This window comes from Lycorma delicatula, chromosome 3 (assembly GCF_047948215.1).
Source record: "Lycorma delicatula isolate Av1 chromosome 3, ASM4794821v1, whole genome shotgun sequence".
NCBI lineage: Eukaryota > Metazoa > Arthropoda > Insecta > Hemiptera > Fulgoridae > Lycorma > Lycorma delicatula.
In genome coordinates, this window is record NC_134457.1 from 64,567,840 (window position 1) to 64,589,260 (window position 21,421).

General features: G+C 27.4%; 1 protein-coding gene across 3 annotated transcripts in view; it reads left to right on the forward strand.

Moving 5' to 3' along the window:
• The window catches only part of LOC142321657 (uncharacterized), a 361,563-nt gene that overhangs the window by 71,535 nt on the left and 268,607 nt on the right, over positions 1 to 21,421 (forward strand). For 2 of the 3 annotated variants that reach the window (XM_075359921.1, XM_075359920.1), the window contains exon 2: positions 13,832 to 13,875. The exons of the other annotated variant lie outside the window; for it this stretch is intronic. The gene's annotated coding sequence lies outside the window, so the exon portion shown is untranslated. The remainder of the gene's footprint in view (positions 1 to 13,831; positions 13,876 to 21,421) is intronic. 3 annotated transcript variants of the gene reach the window in all.

Here is a 21,421-nt window from a genome sequence, read left to right on the forward strand (position 1 = left end):
TTATAAATATGTAAATAAAAGTGCTATTAAAATCTCTTTTCAGATTTCTGTAAATAAAAAATACCTATTTCAAAGAACTGATTTATTATCACAATTATATTGGCTATATAATATTATATTACATTTTGAACCATAAACTAATACATGTGGTACAAAAATTAGAGATGAAGAAAATGTGAAAAGGAGAAGATAAAAATAAATAAGGCAAAAAAACGAAAGAACAAGGATGACATTTCCATTTGAATGTGCACGTAAATAAAGAGAACGCACGATTTTTGACTATACAAATCTTTTATGTTCCTGTTTCCAACCCATTAAACCTACGTAAGCTAAATGTATTAGGATATTTAAATTTTAGTTCATAGTGAATTTTTCAAGAGATGCTTATGTTATACACTGCTATTTTGTTTGTCAATAAATATTATTAAAAAAAGGTTGAGGACAAAATAAAAGAACAAAAATATTTCCTCGCTGATATTCATATCTATTTTATAAAAATTTAGTATTGAAATATACGTTAGTTATAAATGTGCATATATTAAAAAATTATTTTTTATCTTATAAAAAGGTACTTACTACAATATATGGTTATTTCTGTCAATTTAACAGTTCTTTAAAGTTCTTTCCATCATTAAATTTATTATATGAAAAAGAAAATTAAATGAAATAATAATAATGTTTTGTCACAAGCAATATTACAAGAATTTATTGCTTCCTATAAAATATTGTGATCGCGAATAATTTCGGTTTTCAGATTTCAACGGAAATATCCATTTTGACATCCGTGAATCCATTTTGACTAGATTAGATGTGACATCTGTACGTACGTATGTATCTCGCATAACTCAAAAACGATTACCCATAGGACGTTGAAATTGTGAATTTAGGATTGTTGTAACATCTAGTTGTGCACCTCCTCTTTTGATTGCAATCGACTGAACCAAAAGTGTCCAAAAACACACAAAATCCAGAAATTTGGATTTTTAACTTTTTCTTAACTGCAGTAATAAGCCCTCATTGAGAGCTTTTCAACGATAAGTGGTACTTATTTTCTCTGGTTCCACAGTTATAGCCCAATAAAATTTTAATTAATTAAATATTTGGATCTTATAAGGAGAAAGCACATCGGTTCGAATCTGACATCATTTCCGTCTTTTTTTTAAAATTTAAATATACTGATTTCTTAATAATTGTTAACGTCTGTAAAAAAAAAAAAAATTACAGTAAATATTAATTCAATAATACCAATAAAAAGATTATATATGAAAAACTATTGGAAGTTAATAGTGAAATAAAATTTTATGTACCTTTAAAAATGTGTATATCTAATTTAATAGGCGTACAAGGAAGTTATATGATGTCCACATCAGATATGGTGAAACATCTGATTATTTAAAATTAATTGAAAATTATAATTTAGAATCATTTTATTTTTATTTATGCATCTGTTTCAGTCTACTTGATAATAAATATAGCTATAAAATTTAGTAACCTTCTCCTATTTCTTTTTTGTTTTCATTTTAATGATGGTTACAATATAATAAAAGCATTATATTAGATACATTTAAGTCTCACATTTTTTTTTTTTAAGTAATAAAGGGACTTTTACTCTAACCTAATATTTCAGGTAAGACTGTTGAATTAATAATTGTATAAATATTTGATGTTAATAAAAATTAATATTTTAGCAATTGTGTAACTGTGCACTTTTATTAAAGAATTGGAGGATCGTATCTCACTTTCAAATGAAATAAGTTTAAATGAAGTGCAGCAAAAATGTGTATATGTAATTTAATAGGCGTACAAGGAAATCATTTGGTGTCCACGTGAGATTTTTTTAATTTTTTTTAGTGACTTTGGAGTAAGGAAATGAATTAGAACAAAATTATTTTCTTTCAAATTCATTGTAAGTTTTATCAAAACGCATTTACGTATAAAAAAAATCATTTTTACCCTTTTTCACTGTTCTAAAATATTACAAAATGAGATTTCGGACTATGAAAATTTACACAGGTTTGTTAAAATTCCTGATAATAAATTACTAATATTAAATTAGAAATAGTTTTCTAATAAGATGATTAGTTTCATTGTTACATTTAGATTGTTACCGACCGATCACAAAGACTATACATCACAATACTGCTGGTCCTATTTCATAAACGTAAAGAGACCCCTGATTTCTCAGACGGACTGTGTTTCCGGCCTAAATGCAAAATTTCTAGGACCATTTTGTACTTCTCACGGTTGGTTAATAAAAATTAAATACTCCGTATCACTGTGTAAAATCTGCAACATTTTTTGTTTTGTGAGATTACCACTTGCATCGACCAACTTCCATTTCCGGTGAACAATACAGATTAACCACTACATGCAGTTTATTAGTTTTTTGACTCGTAAAACAAATATGTGAAATGAACTATAAATTTGTAAATTTAATTCCCAATCACATAAAATATATTTCATATTTTCTCAAGAGCTAAAGATATCGCTGTTACTTTTAAAAGTACATAAATATCAAACTGCTAATACGTTAATTTATCGCTTATAGTTTCTTTTTTGCGTCTTTCAGAAGGTATTAACTTCATAAAAATACGTCGTTTCACACATTAAATTGGCAGAGGGTACAATATGTATAACAATATCGTATACAGCGGGTAGTACATAATTATAAAAAATATTGAATCATAAACGGATTTGGAATGGTTAACATTTTTGTTATGTTTCTCGGTTAATATAATGGTGATTTTAATTCACTTTCTTGTGTTTGGTGAGTATTATTTGTTGTCTGGTTCTCAGTCTTTGTGTCTGATAAAAAGTATTGTTTTTTGATTGTAAATGATATAGTGTTATCAGTATTCTGAGAAGATACGTTTTTAATCGGTCAAAATTTATTTAATCCAATCGGTAAGTTCGAATCGCACCTTGTGATTGGGTAAAAAACAGGGATTGTGATCGGTTGAATTTTAATGCCTAACAACTGGTCAGTTACTTTTATAATTTTAAAAGGGTGTAAATTAGTGACTTTTTTTTGGTACATCGTATTCATATTTGTGATTCGGTACGAAAATACGGTATTCTGATTTGTTAGTTACTGAAGTAATCTGCGGGGGCGGTGAAACTTAAGTGTAATCTGCGATATGCAAGGATAAATGTGTACAGTCATTGATATACTTTTTATCGGCTTCGCTTTGGAATGATCAGAATCGGGTTTCTTCATACTTTATTCTTTTTACGAACTTTAGGTGACTGTTACGAAGGGGCAAACGTTAAATAAATTTTCACAAAATTCCACTATTATTAAAAACTACCGATATCTTATTCTTTTACATATTCTTACATTAGCCTCTGCCATTATAAAATTTCATTCAAAAATTAACTTCGTACTTAATTAACTTTTACGATTACCCGTAAATATATTCATGCATTTGAAAAGTAAAATTATATAAGTTATGGTGAATAATGGTCACCTATTTGGAAACTTTAAAAGGATTGAATATTTACTTAGGAATTTAAGTAATTTGTAAAAATTTTATTAAAATATTAAACCAGTTTATTTCAGATTTTGACTTTCAGAATATACCGTCCAATTCGTTATCACGTTAATTATTTTGAATATAAAAAATCCCTTTCTTATAATAAATAAAGGAGGTATATTTCACCTCCGCCGGAAGGCGGTGCTAAATAGGGGATAAAAAAGATTTCCACTTAAATTTCAGAAAAACTTCTAATTTACTCAATACGACAATGGTTGCAAGTGAAAAAAGTTTCACATGTTTAGCATACGACAAGCCCCCCATCTTCTTACAATTCCAACAACAGTTTGGTCATCCCTTGCGGTAAGGGTTGGTCGTATAAAAAATTGTTTCAGACAAGAGTTTTAGGTAACATTTACAAGACTAATGACCGCTTTAAACCGATTCGATACTGTGCCTTTTAAGGGAGATATGATTTTTTTTGTCTTCGAAACCACATTTTTTCCAACCCGTGGGCCAATGGTTGGTGATATCAAATAGATTTACTTACATAGGATTTAGACTCTTATTCAAACAATACTAATAACGAATTTAATATTTTGCTTAATAGGAAAGTTATAGCGATATTTTGTTTTTCCGAAAAAGCCTTCCATTTCTAGCCCCTTGGTCCGATTTTGCCCATTAACGAACTCGACCGAGATTTTGGAGTGTTATGTTTTATGTATAAATTTGAAAGTGATTGGCGGAAAATTACGGTAGTTATCGTGTCCACAAGAGTGAAATATATTTATACGTATATGAATATATAAACTTTTGAACTGACGTGGTTTTGGGGTCTGAGGAATGTGAAACTCGAAGATTTGTCGGAATTTTCCAGAAGTCGAATGATGGTATCCATTACAATAGGTAGCTTTCTTATGAAATCTACCTAAAACTAAGACATCTGCAAAGTGATTTGTTGTTTTCAAATAGAAATTTATGAGGTAGTGTTTTTGTATTTACAAAGACTATTGAGGTAGAATGCAAAATGTCTTTCATTGCAATCAAATGGTCATTTTTCAATTTACTAACCTTACCAAATGTTACTTAAATTTAATATTCACATTGGGACATTGAGAAGCAAATAATTATCATATACATTTAAGCATGCGATTATAATTTTTACTGAAAACAATGCCATATATAAAAAATTATGATTAATACTCGTAAAAGTAGGAGTTAAAATTTATAAATGTTGACTTGATTTTAAATAGATTAAATACAATAATACAAACTGCAATAAGATATTTTATTTATTTGACATACGAAATATTATAACTTTTCAATTACTACTGAAGACAAATTGTTCGTCTAATCTGACGCTGATGAACACTGAATTGACTTAGAAATATAAAGAAATATAAAGAATGTCTTAAGTTGAAGACATTTGTATATATTTTTTTAAAATTTAAGAAAAAATTGAAGTAAAAATAAGACTGACTTAATAACTTTAAGTCCTCAAATAAAATATAGTACAATAAAAGAAGAAGATTCTGTGAGGAGCGAAATTTTATAGACTATTGTTTTAAAAATGGGAGAGACAACAAATAATTTATTTATTATAAGATTCTTTCAACCATAAAATAATAACAGCAATAATAAAAATAATTAAATAAATAAGTCCTCCATTATCAGGCTAATATATATTTTATTATAATTGGGCATTCGTATAATTTTTCTTAGAATCATAAATTATTTTAATACGGTTTTTAATTTATTATTCAAAAATGTTCTGAAATGTGCAACTGGTATTAAATATTCCATTTTACTGCATCTATATTACATTGCTGTTTTAAACTGTATTAAATTGCTGTTTTGCATTTTCTTATGAAAAGATATATTCGATTTAAACCTAAATAACTTAAAATAAGCAAAATTAATTATTGAGTAAATCAAGTTATGTTAAATAAATTATTTATCAACTTTCACTATGCAAAAATTTTATTTGAATATAGTTATCTGCAATAATTAGCAACAATTATATTTAAATATCAATGGAATAATTTATTGGATGAATTATTTATTAAAAAATGTTTTTTTTTAGAGCCGTAACCGGTTTTTAATAGTTTGCAAATTATTCTAATTCTAGAATGATTTTAATAACATTCAGAAGTTTACTTTTTAAAATCCTAAAAATATTTTTAATTGTAAAATTAGTTTTTTGATAAAAATATGATGAAAAAATGATATAAAAATATAGTAACATGCATTTAACAAGAAACCTGGTTGGAACAGATATCTGTCATTTTTAGGCATACTAGTTTTTTGTACAATCACACGAGAAAAATTCTAGGTTTTTTTTTAATTTTTGAAACCATTAATTTACCATAACCGATTTTTACTTCCTTGTACGAAGTAAAAGAAGTATTGTGATCGCGAAAAAGTTCGGTTTTCAGATATCAATGGAAATATCCATTTTCACCATCCCTACTTCCATTTTGACTAGTTTCGGCGTGACTTTTGTACGTACGTGTGTATCTAGCATAAGTAAAAAACTATTAGCCGTAGGACGTTGAAATTTTGGATTTAGGACTGTTGTAATATCGAGTTGTACACCTCCTCTTTTGATTGCAATCGACCAAACCAAAAGTGTCCAAAAAAGCCCAAATCCAAAAACAATTTAGATTTTGGACTTATTCTTAACTGCAGTAATAAGCCCTCATTGAGAGCTTTTCAACTACATATCATAAATGGTACTTATTCTCACTGGTTCCAGAGTTACAACCAAATAAAATTTTAATTAATGAAATATTTGAATCTTAGGGGAAGTCACATCGGTTCGAATCAAACTTCATCTTCTTTTTTTTAACTTTATTTTTTAATTTAAATATAGATGTGTTAATAATTATTAACCTCTGATTGTAAAAAAAAAAAATTACAATACGTAGTATTTCAATAATAATAATAATAATATATATATATATATATATATATATATGTGAATATGTAATTTAATAAGTTATGTGATACCCACATCAAATTTTCTTTTCTTTAATTTTTGAAATCATTAATTAACCATAACCGATTTTTATTTACATTATGTGTTTAATCATGAAATCAGGTGGAGTTCTTTTTTGTGTAAATAGTGTTGTAAGATCCACAGCCGCTTCTTTTTCCTCTTAACGCTTTTTACTTGTAAACAAATTGTTCTATTTTAGTCTTATTAGAACTATGTAAAATCTTAACTTTAATTAATCGTTGTAAATAATATTTAAACCCTCTTAAATATATTAGAATGTAAATTATAATGTAATATTCAATATATATAAAAACTAATACTAAATATAAAACATGAAATAAATAAAAAATAATCAAAAATCAAATCTTAAAAGTTGTTTGTTTGCTAATCATTTGTGTATCGGCACCTTACAGTAGATAGAATTAGCTGATCTGTCCAAACGTGAAGTAAGAATTGTATGTATAATTTGCATAGAAGGTATATCGGGCTTAAAAACTAAATTATTATTAATTATTAATAAAGTCTAATCTAATGTAATATTAGGCTATTTGTTTTACTAGAACTCTCTCTAATTTTTTGTTTCAAGCAACTAGCGTAAAGTTCAATGTTTTCCTTGTGAGAATATAAATTTCTTAAAGGATTTTTCTCTTCAGTTTATTGATCTAAGGAAATTTCCTTTTTCCAAGTTAATGTCACGATGCGTTTCATTTTGTCTTTTACCACATTGGAAGTTTTGTTTAGTTTTTTTTTGATTGCTATCTTCACACCGAAAGGTTAAGAGTTCGTATTTTTGAAAATATGTTAATTGAATCAACATATTTTCAAAATTATCATAGCAACATCATTTATAAAAGATATTTGACCATTTCATGGAAAAAACCAAAATAAATTTTGCATAAAATTTTTATGTTTTAACATAAAAAATTATGATTTTTTTTTTGTTTACATTCTGTATTGGTTTGAATGCTAATTCTTATTTGTTAAATTAACACGCTTTAAAACAAGAGAATAAAAATCTAACCGAAATGTAAAATAAAATTCACTATTTTATGTACTTCTTTTCCATTTATAAGTTTTTTTACAAATTATTTATTTTTATAAATAGTTGCACATTTTTGAGATTAAAATTTTTATTTTTTATCTATTTCGAACAAGTTATAGGTACAGTTTAAGTACAGATTGTTCCATTCTCTTTTATTAGAGATTTATATATGCTAGTAAGATAAAAAATTTACTTTAAAAATATGTTCTGAAAAAATCTACTTTTATAAAAAAATATAAAATGGGGTTAAAAAATGTAATTTATTTTTGATAAATCTTATATTTTTAAGATTACAAATATTGAAACAGGTTTTTTTATATTGTTTTTACATCAAATTTCCCCAAAACCAAAAGTACTGCTGGTGAATAGAGAAAACAATGTAAAAATTTTAATTTAAAATATTAAAAACCCAGTACTGCAGTACAAAAACTTCTAACAAGAATCGTTGAACGACTCTGGATGGTTAAATACAGTCCGAGTCAAATGCTGTCATAGATGTTTTAAATATTTTTACGTTTTCTGCCCTAAAAAAGAGAGCTGAAACACTCACTTTCGATAAAAGAAGTGCTTTCACTTTCATGGCAGAACTAGTGGACCTTTAAAGGAAGGTCTGTTTATCAGTTGAATGTACAAAAAGTTTACATACCATACTGGCGTATGGTATGCCTTTAAGTCTATTTTTGAAGCTTTATCTTCTTTGGACTGCGATGAACCGTGGCTTGATCAGTTTCATCTTTCTTGTTTTCCAGATTTTTTTTATTCTTTCATTACTAGCCTTCTTCTGCTCGTCAGTTCATTTTAAACCCGTCCCGCTTACCTGTTTTTGTTCTTTAAATTGCTTCCAATTATCTATCTTTATCCTGAAAACATCCCTATCAGCTATCTCTTCAGTTATTGTAATCTTTATATAGTTCAGTTTATTTTACTTTGAGTAAGGCCTGTTTTAGTTGTTAGTCAGGGTGGAAGCTAATTAATATTAAGAGTTCTCAGGAATGGATTCCGTAGCTATGCAGTTTTGACCCAGCGGAGGAATCGTTAATTAACCAAAAACTCAATGAAATTTATAATTTCTATATAGTTAAATTTATTTTATTTCGTATATGGTCTATTTTAGTTGTTAGATTGACGTGAGGGTGGACGCTAATTAATATTATATTTAATAAGAGTTTCCAGGAACTCCCTGTCTACGCTACTGTGACTAAAAAGAAAAAACATTAGTTAACCTACAACTCAATGAAATTCCGACCTCGTTAAAAAAAATTACATGTAAATTAACCTATATTTTACAAATTAGGTTTTTTTTTATTTTTTAAATCCTGGAAATGCAATATAATAATTAAATCTTTGAAAATCGATGTATGTTTTTCCAAAATGTTACTCACAGTAAAATGTATATGATATTAGCTACGTTTTTGCAATGTTAGAGAAAAAATTATTTTTCAGAATTTTGCTCTTATTTAATTTAATGAATTCAGATTTATAAAATAATTTTTTAATTGTCAATTTTATAATTATTCATAATACTATATTTTTATAGTGTAGCTACATATACAATGCATGAGTAATGCTTAAGAAGGTATACTTGTTTTAATGTTTACGATAAATGTAATTTATATTATAAAATAAAATATTAGTAAGTGCATTAATATTATCTTTTTAATGTAGCTAAAACGAGTCGCTTTACTATACCACTACCATAAAATATTACACTAAACATTTAATGATACTGGTTTTGTATAAATTGGAAGCTGTTATTTAATTTTTACTGTTTCATTATATTCTTATAGAAGTATAGACATTTAAAAAGATTTGAGTGGAGTTAAGGAGTAAAGAAGAAGCTGCGAAAATGGCAACGTAATGGCTCGGTCATGAAATGAAAATCAGTGAAGTAACTTAGTTAAAAGTGTTTTTGCATTTAATAGAGTGACAGCAGATAAGTGGATCTCAAGTTCCAAGTTAATTCCTTTCCTACATACAAGATGTTCTTTTATTCTTTACGTTAGGTTACTGTATACTATTTCTGTTTATCTCTATCTACACCCTTATATTAAAGTTCCATTAATGATATACATATTTTACTTGTTATTTTCTATTTCTTTTGTTTTTAATTGTATATATATATTTTAATTCGTTTCATAGGTATTTATTCATCGCAAAGTATTAGCTCTTTATCATCCATACGTCAATAACTACGTATCTATAAATATATGTATTTCTGTCATATTTATCAAAAATTAAATACTATACTTTATTATTATCAGCGGTTTGCAATTAGCGTTCGGTGTTCTGTCGGTTAAGTATTTGCATATTAATGAAGTACTTTAGCTTGGTACTTCTTAATCTTTTTTAATCAAAGGTTGCTATGTAATTAATGTTTACTTACGTTGCACTTTAAGAAATATTAATAATAATTACATTTCACTTTGAGTATTTGTTTTATAAAATTACAACATAGATTTGTATGTTGTTTTAATAGCAAACAAAATGTAAATCGTTAAAAATAAAGGTATATCAATTTCATTTTTTAAGTATTATAATGGTTTCACTAAGATGCTGGTCGTTTTAAAAGTCCTCCTAGATGATATAAATGTTTACACAAAGATGTTACATAAAATGAAATGGATTAATATTTAATAATAGTATTAATAAGAGTATTTAATAATTAACACTAGAATGAACTAAATAAAAGAAATTCTTACCATATTAAGAAATAAAATTTGACCAAATTACGAAAGCATTGACCAATATTATACCAAAGAAGATATAATTGTTTCCCGTTTAATTGAAAAAAAAAAATCATTCTTCACATTTTGTTAAAAACTATATGGTTATCTAGCATAGGGGTAAAAGTAAAATTAACAATTTTTTAACCTGATGGAGAGGACACAAAAAAATTAAAAAATTATATTATTAGCAATATTAGCAATGATAAAAATTACTTATAAATTCGTTAAGAAGTGTGCTGTTTTAAAAATCCTATTTTAACTTTAAATATTGAAAATACAAACCAACTGTAACATACAGTAAGTTATGGCAAAAAATCTATATTCGAATTTATTTATATAAATATTTTAATGGGTTACAGATACCATCATGAGATTGTAAAATGTAAAGAATTTACTTAATATACGAGGGACGATCAGAAAGTAAGTTACACCCCCTCTATGAAAAATACACATATTTATAACACAACTTTTTTTTATTGAACAAAAAACTACATATCTATCTATTTATCGACGAAATCACCAAGGTTTTCTAAACACTTTTCATACCTTGTGACAAGTTTTTCAACTCCACACTAACAAAAAATTCGTCCAATTTACTTCAACCATTTAAGGACCACTTCCTTCACTTCATCATCATTAGCGAAACGCTCCTCTCCCAGGTCTCGTTTGAGAGGACCAAACAAGCAGTAGCCACAGGGTGCTAGGTCAGGGCAGTAAGGCGAATGAGACCACACATCCAATTTGAATTTTTGCAGTAACTCCTTTGTTACATTTGCGTTGTGAAGAAAACTGACCCCATCGCTCACTCTTCCAGGTCTTCTATCTTTAATGGCTTTACGCAATTTTTTCAAATCTCACAGTAAGATTTTGCATTTATTGTTGTTCCTCGGGGCATAAATTCACTGTAAACAACTCCCTCAGTATCGAAAAAGACTGTCAGCATAACCTTTCAAACACGTGAGGGTGTTTTCACTTTTTTAGCTGCGGCGAATTTTTGTCTCCATTCATGTGATGCTCGTTTAGTCAGAGGAGTGTAATGAAGCACCCAGCAGTTGTCATCCCCTGTGATGATTTGTTTCAAAACTATGGACAAGTCCTGAAATAATGTTGAAGAAAAGAAAGAGCAGACACAAAGCGTTGATGTTTGTGGTTGTCGGTCAACAGATGTGTGCAAACACATCTTACGGTAACCAAGCTGATTGTAAATAATCGTTAACACTTAACTGATGTTAAGTTCACTTGTAATTTCTCTAATTTTACTGCGCCGGTTACTCAAGATCATTTCTTTCACGCGTTCCGTCGTGCTTGCAGTTAAAGGACGCCCAGCTCGCAGTTCGTCACTCACATTTGTTCTGTTTCTGAACATTTGGCACCATTTTGTGATCATGAGGCGTGACACTGCATTCTCACCGTATACCTCAACAATTTGGCGATGAATTTCACAATTGGATTTTTTGCCCACAAAAATCGGACTACTGAACTCATTTCTATACTGAACGAAACCTCTAGAGGACAAGCCGTATGGGCAACGACAATACAGACGTACTTAATGTCGTAAAGAATTGCTGCTGGGGGAGTGTGAAGACAACACAACCAGTGGTGCCACCACAAGACATTAATATATCCCTTTCAGTTCAAGAACACAGAAAGGGTGTAACTTATTTTTTGATCCACCTCTCGTACTAACATACAACTTATACAATATTCTGAACTTTGTTGATGAGTGCTCGCACTTCATTTTTTATTCAGATGTTCTGGTATTCGAATTTCAAATGCATGGTATTTTACATAAAATACTAAAATTATATAAAATTTTACTAAAATTTCAACACTATAATTCCACGTGAAAGCTTCAGACTTGATGGAAAAAAGCATAAAGAATACATTAATCGTATATTACAGGGTTATAAATCCTTAGGTAGAGTCCATGCCCGTCCCCATTGTCCTTTTGTTTCAGCTGAACTTTTGAATTCTTGATAGTTCTACTTCCTTTTACGCGTAGTTCGTATATAGTTTTTAATCATTTTCGTCCTCTTTTTTTCACTTTATTACCGATCCTTTTAGTACTAATGTTTTAATCAATCCTTCTCCTCTCACGATACGTCGCAGTCAATCACCTTTTCTATCCTAAATTTTCTGATTAAGCTTCTATTCTCGTTCTCTACTTGTTCATTTTGAACACGCTCCTTAATTTTCTTTACTCTCCATGCCCCATTTCAAATGCCACAAGCCCTTCATTTTCCCTTTATCTTAGTCTCTGTTTTACATCCACACTGTAATTCACTCTAACTACAACGTTCACCTGACTCTTTTTCCTATTACACTTAATACATTTAATATCAGTAAATGAAAGCAATACAGTTTATTGATATTTTAATGATTTGAACATAGTAATGATAATTTGTAATTATTACATAATTTTTGTATTATAATGAAGAATACACAGGTTTTTGAACTTTTTTTTTAAAAGAATCACTTAAAAATTATTTTTTTGTTGAGAAAGAGTTATTGGTGACAAACTTCAAAGATTACTGGTAACAGTATAAGACAAATAGAATTTTATTCCCATATTTTAATAATTTTTTGAGTTCTTTAAGGATCTGCAATGAATGAATAAAATAAAGTTTTAATCGTTATATTTTACTGAGCAGATATATTGATAATGCAAATTAATATTGCATATTTAAAAAAAATCACATAAATACTTATTTCAACAATTTTTTTGTTGTTTAAATGAAAAGTATAAAGTTATATTTTTAACTTCTTTTATTCTTTTTTAATTAAATGGCGGCTTATTAATTTATAAAAACAAAAATATAAATACTGAAAAATTTAAAAAGAAATTTATTTATTTAAATAGCAAATTTGATGGCTTTTATTATTATTCACTTTATATTGCCTTTAAAATTTTATTTCCAGCAGTTGAAACTACAAATTAATAAAATAATTTTCTTACTTGATTAATGATATAATTTTTAGTAAGTATGATGAAACCTTTCTTTGTAAAATATATACAGTAATTTATTTAAATCTACTGTTATTAAAAATATGTTAGGCAACCAATTATCTAACTTTACCTATAAATATTAACTGCACCGAGATTTATCAAAATTTTTTAAAATAAATTCTATCCGTATTTATTTCCATAATCTTCCATAATATAATGTAAAATAAATTCTATTTACGCTTTAATTTCTTACACAAATTTTTAACAGGCTATTAAACTTATAAAATTATACTAATACTAGAAAAAATTGCATCAGATTGTATAATTTCGGAAGAGTTTACTTATTTTAACTTATATAATGAGACCTTTAAATTCAAATACTTAATAATACAAGCATGTTTATGAAATAAGTAAGATACCTTTCCTGAGGCTATTTTAACAGTGCAGCAGGTCATCCTTGAAATTCTCTAGCCATAACATTTCTAAAACACTTCTCACGAACAGTGAAAGTTTATATTAACTTTTATTTTTTATAGACCAATAAGTACCTACATTCCATTTTATTTGTGGGAAAGTATTACAGTAAGGTAATTTAATATTTATATATATATATATATTATTATATTTTTTATTGTTTTGTTACAGGAAACTTAGATTAATTCTCTGCTCTAAAAAACAAAGGTCAACAGGTAAGTCGAAAAATGTTTAATTGTTTTTTTTTTCTTATTGTTAGTTGATATTGATTAACAGAAAGGAAATTTTGAAATGTATTTGTATAAAATTAGCTCCTTTAAAACATTAGTCTACGATGAAAATTCTACTGAGCTTCGAACAAATTATTATAGGAAATGTTTGATTTTTTCTGCTTATTCAATGAGTAATTACAGTACATAAAACTCATCAAAGAACATTACTTTTCTTGTACTTTTCATTCTTATTTATCACTCGCTTTTCTTAAATCTATAGGTGATATCTATTTTTTCTCTTTCCAACATTCTTCGTACTTTTACGTCACAGTAAGATTTCCAACCCCAACCGTTTATTTATTTCCCACTTTAAAATTAGTTTTCAAAACAATAGTTAGAAACAGTTCTTATTTCCTTATATATTCATTATTTTCTCTTATTTTTCCAAACACACTTAATAAAAATTTAATTTAATTTATTAGCTAAATGTATTTGTATTGCAATAAATTTGTATTTTTAACTAAATTTTAATTTCTTGTATAATTTTAATGATAAACGATTCTTCCTTGCAATAACGTATAAATGACGTTACCAAAGACAAAACAATAATTAAATGGTGGTATGATCAAAAGCTTATTACCGTCATTATCTTGAAAACAACGTTATTCCCTTATGTTGAAGTAATTTAATCGATCCAAAAATTTTTCACACAATAACTGGATCGCGACATTATTGACGAAATTATTAGTATAAATACTGGGATTCGTACTAGACACCAGAATGAACTTGATCAAACGCTTTTCTTATATTAAAAATAAGATCAGAAAAATTATTTGTATTTTTATGCAGATTCGATTTAAAGAAATGCACATGATATGTACTAGACTACAACAATTTTAATACCGGTTATGGCATTATTGCACTGGAAGAAGGAAGACTGAAGATTATTATCATATTATTCTGATAATCATAGAAATATTATGAAAGCTCTGTTGGACAAAGCTGTCTGCAACCGACCAACAAAAAATTATTTTACATTACATTTTAGTAAATAAAAATATATTTTCTATTTCCAGCCTAAATTTTTGAAAAAGAAAATCCGATGTATTCAGGATATATCAAATTAAATAAATTACTCACTAAAATAAACTCTCTCTCTCTTTCTATATATATATATATATATATATATATATATTAATTAATTAATTAAATGCCAGGTTAAAAGATCTTTATTGAATTGACTGCTGCTCCAGTCGGGCAGAAGAGATACAGCTGAATGTTTTGTACCGTCGGGATGTTTTTAAAACAATTTTCAAAAAAGTTCATAAGTTCGAAACTTTTACTATTTTATTTTTCTTTGTTGCATTTTTACTTGAGGTATTACATTAAAAGAGATATTTTTTATTAGTTTCGTAATAAATAAAAAAATAAACAATTGGTGCTGTTTCTTTTTTGTGAGTTTTTTATGACGAAAAACTTAAATTTTATTTATTTATTAATTTTTTTTTTTTAAATGTGGATTTTATTTTAATTAAGTTCCTACAATTGTAGGGACATAGGGTCATTCTATAACCCTACACGAAGAAATAGCCTATCTGGGTATAATTTAACTTACAAAGTGTCATATAAAAGTAAATAAATAAAAGAAAAAAATCAATAGAAATAAAGTAGGCTCTGCGCATTACGCAATAAGATGAATTAAAAAAAATTATTTTGACAAAAACCTGAACTAAAGTGTTACTTCGGCTTTAATCACAACATTATATTATATATTATTACATTATATATTCGTACTCATAACTGTTATGAACAAATTATGATGGTATAACAGGTGAAAAATTCCTTTTATTGCTAAAGATAATCATTATTAATTACTAGAATTCTAAAATCAATCCCATTATTAAAAAAAAAAGTTCTATTTTCTTAGAGATGAAATAAATGGTTGATTTTAATTTTAAATGGCCACCACAATGAAACTTACAAACAGAAAGCTTTTATATTTAAACGATAAGTATAAATTATTTTTAAATTTATTTAAACCTCAATTTTTTTTATTTCATTCTTAATAAATAACGTTGTATTTTCACCAATAAAAAGTGAAAAACATGATAGTTTTTATAGATAATCTTCCATAACCCTACAGACATTTTTTAAAGATTAAAACACAAAAATTAGGCGATAAAGATGATGCTTTTTTTATAGCATATAACTGATTTCGTCTTGTGAAGAAGAGACTTAAAATATAACTCTTAAAGAAATGGAACCTTCTTTATAACGGGATTATAATTTAACAATTGATTTATTAGCAACGGATTGTTAAACTAATTGTTGTAATTTATGTGCAATAAATAAGTTTTAGCTTATTTTTATATTACAAAATATCTACTATGTCATTTTTCTGTAGCATACGTATAAAATATAACACATTAAAATTAAACTAGTGTTTTTCTCCATTTATTTCGTAGTGTGTGTGTGTGTGTGCGCGCGCGCGTGTGTGTTACGAATTATTTGAAATTTCGTTTATATGAAATCACATCCACCTCATTAACTTCATCATACACATTATCTATTATGTTCAGGCGTGCAATAAGTGCAATTGTATCTGAAATTTTTATCAGTAGACAAAGCTTTTCTAAGACAAAAAATTTCTTTCTTTTACTTGCTTTTCTTTAACTCGCAATGTTTTTTTTTCATGTTTGTCCTTAAATCTTGCATTCTTAATTTAACATACTTCCTGACATTGCCTATTGATTAAATTTTGCACGGTTACTAAGGTCGGGTGACAATACAATACATCACCATTACTTTTGCAAATATCTCCCTGTACGGGGGTAAATGAAGGATGCAAGTGTAATAATTTAACATACTTCCTGACATTGTCGATTGATGAAATTTTACACAGTTACTAAGAAAATGAAATAAAAATCTCACTATAAAAACTTCACTATTTCGTTACTTTGTATAGTAAATGTTCGATTGAAATTTTTTTTAATATTATATATAGAAATTTCAATATATGATGTTATCTTTTGAAATTCAAATTAACCTACTAATTAAACTCATGCAATGTATGATAATAATTTGATTAATGTATGATCAAAAAGTAAAAAACAAGTTTTTAAAATTTGTTTAATATTATTTTTAAATAAAACGTTACGGGGGTCCCGTGTGTTCGGGATGAAATTACCTGTTTCAATTCTAATTACATGGTTAGACTAAATATAAATGTAAATCCCCTTGCTTTGAATCTGCTAGATAATAGGGATGACATTAGAAGACTGAAATAGGGTTCACGTGCTGGACCTTACTGATGGTCGTTGAAGACACTAATTTTTTTTTCCCTCGGCACTACTTCTTGTGACTATTTTTTTCGAATTTTTTTTTACTATTGTCTATTTTTTTAACGCTTATTTGTTTTGTTTTAATGCTATTACTGTTTAACGCTGTTTTCATTCGTTCGTTTATATACCTGTCTTTATCTACTATTTGATAAAAGACAATCCGTGTGGACTGAGTATGTTGGACATGTAGGTGTGAACATATGTTGTCGATAGATTGGAAAAGTTACAAAACCGAGTGATGATAGTGCTTTTGACATAATGAATGTTTATTTGACTTTTCTTGTGACATTCATTAGCATGAGCGATTCTATTATTTATTATAACACTTAACTGTTTCTTTTCGTGGGGGGTCTCATTGAATGGCCCTCTCCCAGGTGATATTTTTAACATATTATTTCGTCTGGGGAAAACGGATTGTACATTTTATTTTTATAAAAAATGAAAAAGTTTATCATCAGTAGTTATTTGTATTTCGCTTTGAACTATAACTTTGTCATATTAATATATTACAAATATCTGTTATATTTTTATATATAATATTGTTACTACATAGTTTATTGTTGGATTTTCTGACATTAAACAATAATTAGCTGGTTCGACTATAATAACTCGGGTCTATATAAAAATACATCTTATATAACATGTTACTGGTGAGTTAGTAAGACTACACATCCCACAGTTCTCAAATTACTACTGTTTTATCTCACGGAATAGCATTTATAAGTGGAATGCAGGAAATATATCGTGTACTGTAATATTTAACGCCAAGTATAATTTACCTTATACTTGGCATCGAAAAAATGAAACATGATAAATGAAGGTTGATTAAGAACTAGTGTAATAATCTATGCAATGAGGTGAAATTTTACTTTCCTGGTAACATAGCTCTATAGCTATTCTACAAGAAGGAGGAAAGTATCAGTCAAAAATTGGGGTACGAATATTTTTGCATTTCTCAACGCTTCATGACCCAGGGATCCCAAAAAATGAAAAAGTGGATGGTAATGTTCGTATGTACGTATGTTGGCGTATTTGAAGTTTAATAACTTTTGATTGGATTAACTGATTTTGATGAACTTTTGTTCAGACTCGTATATAATGGGCAATTTGTTGGTAATGTTTTAGGGTAAATTTTCTCAAATTTTTCAAATATAACCTCCATTTTATATTAAGCACATATTTTATATTTTACATTTGCACATGCTTCCATTTTTATAAAGGTTTTTCTCCAAAATTCCTTCCATCCCCAGTAAATCAAAAAAAGTTATTTTTTTAATAATTGTATATTTTTTAACCGATTTTTTTTTATATCTGCCTGGGTATAGTAGTACTGCAAGTGACCCCAAGAAATACTTTGGGGGCAATACTGGGAAGGAATCGATCAAATCTTAAAAATATTGATTTTTTTACTTTCTTGTACGAAGTAAAGAAAGTATTGTATCAAGAAAAATTTCGATTTCCAGATTTCAACGGAAATATCCATTTTGACCATCCCTGAATCCATTTTGACTAGTTTCGGCGTGACGTCTGTACGTACGTATGTATGCACATATGTACGTAAGTGCGTTAGTATATATCTCGCATAACAAAAAACTGAAGGATGACTCAGTTAACGTGTGACTCGCATAACTGAAAAAGTTGTAGGATGTTGAAATTTTTGATTTAGGACTGTTGTAACATCTAGTTGTGCACCTCCCCTTTTTACTGCAATCGGCTAAACCAAATGTGTCCAAAAAACACCCAAAATCCAAACAATTTGGATTCTGAACTTTTTCTGAACTGCAGTAATAATCCCTCATTGAGAGCTTTTCAACGATATATCATAAGTGGTACTTATTTTCATTTGTTCCACAGTTGTAGCCAAATAAAACTTTAATTAATGAAATATTTGGATCTTTGAAAGGGAAGGCACATCGGCTCGAATCAGATTTTTAATTTAATTATACTGATTTATTAATAATTATTTACCTCTCATTGTAAAAAACTTTATAATGATTAATAATTCAATAATAACAAAATATATATATATAAAATATCAGAATTAATAACTTCTGATATTTTTCTTTTTTTTAATAAGATTTTATGTACTTTCCATTTAAAAAAAAAATGGGTAAATGTAGTTTAATAGGCGTACAAGGAAGTGTTGTGCACATCAGATGTTTTTTAATATTTAAAAAAATATTTTTTATTTAAACTTTTAAAAACAATTTAAAAAAATGTTATTATAATTCACCCCCTCCAACTTCAAAAAAAGAAAGTAACGTTTTATTGGTTGTACATCTTTAACTGGAACATTTTTTTTAGTTTTGCCATTTAACACGGTAAACATAGAAAAATACAACAAATTTCTTGAAAGGTAATTTTGGTTGTGACAGCAGAAATAATAGTTTTTTTTTAATTTTTTAAACTTTTATATTAATTTATTTATTTATATATTATTAAAATATATGATAGTTTACAAGAAAACTTCATCATAAATTACCTCTCTCCCTACAAAATAAATCGTAGGTAACTTTTTTCATGAATCATTACCGTTTTTAATTTCCACCGCTAAAAACTGAATATGTTTTGTCATTCCGCCCCTTTAGGCGCAGAGCAAAATTACATTTTTTTTTCTAATATGTTATTGTCCGTTTCGGATGGAACAGAAAATAGAAGAAATGAGATTATGCATTATACAGTACATAATACTTAAATTGAATTAGAATGCCTTGAAGTAAAATATACAATATTGAATTCGTTATTTAACAGCTTCTGTTATACAGTTTTCTTAACTGTAAACAGAAGACTGCAGAATGTGTGTAAATGTGCAGTATTCTGCACATTTACTGCAATTCTTCTTTTTTTCTTATATATATCCTAGAATAAAAATGTGTTTAATGTTTTGTTCCTGCGGTTTATTATTTTGACGAGTCGAATGTAAAATCAAACCACTCTTGTGTTTGCTCCTATAAACTGAAGAACAGTCTGAATGTCTTTTGATATCGTCTTCCTTTACCCATTTTTCTGTAATTAAACTTCTATAGAAAATATTCCTCAGAAAAATATTTATTTTGTATTGTTGTTATTTTAAGGGATGTACAAATATTAAATTTTATTGATTAACAAATAGGCTAACTTTTATTTATTAAACCTGATTGTATACTTTCTAAGTTTTATCGTTATCGATTTTAAACATCATATTTCTGACCATCCTAAACGAGATATTAAAAGTCTTTATTTATGCTTATAAAAAAGTTCTATTCTTGTATACTCAAGAAAGTAAATATAATGACAGCATAAGAAATCATCTGGAGTTTCTTTAACCGATTGTTATGATTACCACAACAAGCTTTTGCTTCGTTTTTAGCCTCAAACGTTTTTCCTTCTATCGTCATTCTCTGTAGCCATCTGAAACAACAGCGCCTGCTTCACACTCGATGAAGGCACACTCACGGATGCGAGCAGTTACATATTGAAATCCCTTTAAATGTTAAAGTGGGAGTCTAATTCTTACGTCTTACTGATTCTGTTTGTAAACATTGAGGCGATATCATCTGCTGTTTTTCGTAATTCCAACTATCCTCTGAAATACCACATAATTAAATTCAGCAGGTTCATTAATGACAGCTAGGTTGTTTTAAATATAAGTGAATGGCATGAAATTAATTGATGTTATTTTCTGTTACCGCGTCGGCATTAATCAATAATTTTTAATTAGCTTAATTTTATTTAACACCATCTCTAATTCACGGAATAGTTATAATTATTAAAATTCCGAACTTCGGGCGGAGTCTTCTTTTTTCATACGAATGTTTCTAGTTTATTGAATCCTGGTAAAATTTATCAATTTTGCACGTTACAATTATAACGTTTCATATCTACACGAACAACCCGACCTTTGACCTTATGTATATATTTAATTAATAATAAAAAAAACTCGTATTTAATGATAGATTTCAGATAAAACTGAAATTATCAGCCTGTAATTATTATTACTTATTAATTTCCATAATATTTTTTGCGGTTAATTCTTTCAATGAAAGTAAATTATAATCAACAATACAAAAATTGATTTTCAATTGACGAGAATAAATATAATAATTTTATTTATTTATCATGATGAACGAAATAGTTACAAGTTTTTTAAAGGAAGTTAGAATTTCTCGATTTAAAATGTAAATATAGCCATTAAATTCTTTTTATTGTATTTCATAACTTCTCAGTAG